This window comes from Lucilia cuprina, chromosome 2, assembly GCF_022045245.1.
Source record: "Lucilia cuprina isolate Lc7/37 chromosome 2, ASM2204524v1, whole genome shotgun sequence".
NCBI lineage: Eukaryota > Metazoa > Arthropoda > Insecta > Diptera > Calliphoridae > Lucilia > Lucilia cuprina.
The window spans coordinates 7,134,828-7,136,456 of NC_060950.1; positions in this window are offsets into that span (position 1 = coordinate 7,134,828).

The following is a 1,629-nucleotide window of genomic DNA, read 5'->3' on the forward strand; positions in this document are numbered from 1 at the left end:
AACTGAACTAGAACTGAACTAGAACTGAACTAGAACTGAACTAGAACTGAACTAGATCTGAACTAGAACTGAACTAGAACTGAACTGGAACTGAACTAGAACTGAACTTGAACTAGAAATGAACTTAAAAACTGAATAAGATCTTAAAACTTTAACTTTAAATTTTGTATGATTCACGTTCCTGCAGATATTGCAGTTCTGTCCGCATACTTTTATATTTTTTGCTTAGACATCACATTTTTTATTATCCTCTAAGTGTATCCTTTTTTCAGTTTATATGAATATAGATTTTTATATTTGCCTGTAATGTCTGTATAGAATATTATAAACAAATTTCCCTTTTTTTAAACCAAAACACATACATAGGACTCATATGTAGGTAGATACTTCAAATTGTATATTTTAGAAAAATAAAAAGGCAGATTCAAGGCGGAAACAATTTTAAATAACATCATGAGAACATATTTAAGTGTGAATATATGAGTATTTATGCTATTGTTTGTTCTATTTGTATTAATATTATTTAAGTTTTTTTTTAACATGTCAGCGACTAAAATGAATAGTTAAACAACTACCGCTGGTGTTTATGTGAAATTTGTATGCAAACACTTTCGCTTTTGGTCGGGAATTTTTATTTAAAGAAATTTGAGTAAAGAAGGGTTCAAAAAGGATTTTATAATGCAAATAATTTTATATCGGCTGTAGTTTTTGTTGGCTGTTTCATTTTCTAAGCACAATGGGAAGAATTTATAATAAAATACTGTGATAGTTTAAATTATATACTCTTTAAAACTCGATTTTCCTCTTGCAACATGTGTGCCATTGTGCATCCGTTTCCTTTACAGTTCGTTTAAAAGGGTATATGTATTGGAATGTTTGCATGTTGGTTTTTAACTGTATTTGTGTTGCCAGTATGGTACAATAACAACTGGTTGCTCTTTTTTTATTTTCTAAAGTGTTATTTGTTTTTTATCCTGTGTGTGTTTTTTCTATTTCTCCCTATTTATTCCTTTTTTTATGTTGATGTTAGTGTTTACGTTGGTTCTATATATTTTGTTAGTGTTGTTATTACTTTTTGTTGTTGATTGTATTTAGTTGTTGTTACTAATGCAGGCCACAGCTGCAAGGGATTTTTGTAGTTGTTGTTGTTGATTCTTGTACTTTTTTGTGTTTTTTTTCGTAAACATTTTTATTTTGTTTTCCTTTTCAATTTATTCAACTATAGATTTCAAATGTTTAAAGGTTGTTTTGTTATTATTTTTTTGTTTAGTTTTATATAAAAAGTTAACTGTTTTATTGTTATTATTGTTGTGTAGTGTTGCTTTTATTATTTGAGTCTGTTTAATACAATTCACCAAAAAAATGTTAACCTAAAGTGATTTATTTAAAGTCCTAAAGTAAACCGAACTACGAAAACGTGCAACTTACTGTCATATAAGTTATTTAACAATTAAATAGTACACCTGGGAATTAAATTTTAAATCACTAGTTCATCAATTACTTATTAGCATTTAAGTAATGCTGTTCTAGTTCCATTCTAGTTCTGTTCTAGTTCTGTTCTAGTTCTGTTCTAGTTCTGTTCTAGTTCTGTTCTAGTTCTGTTCTAGTTCTGTTCTAGTTCTGTTCTAG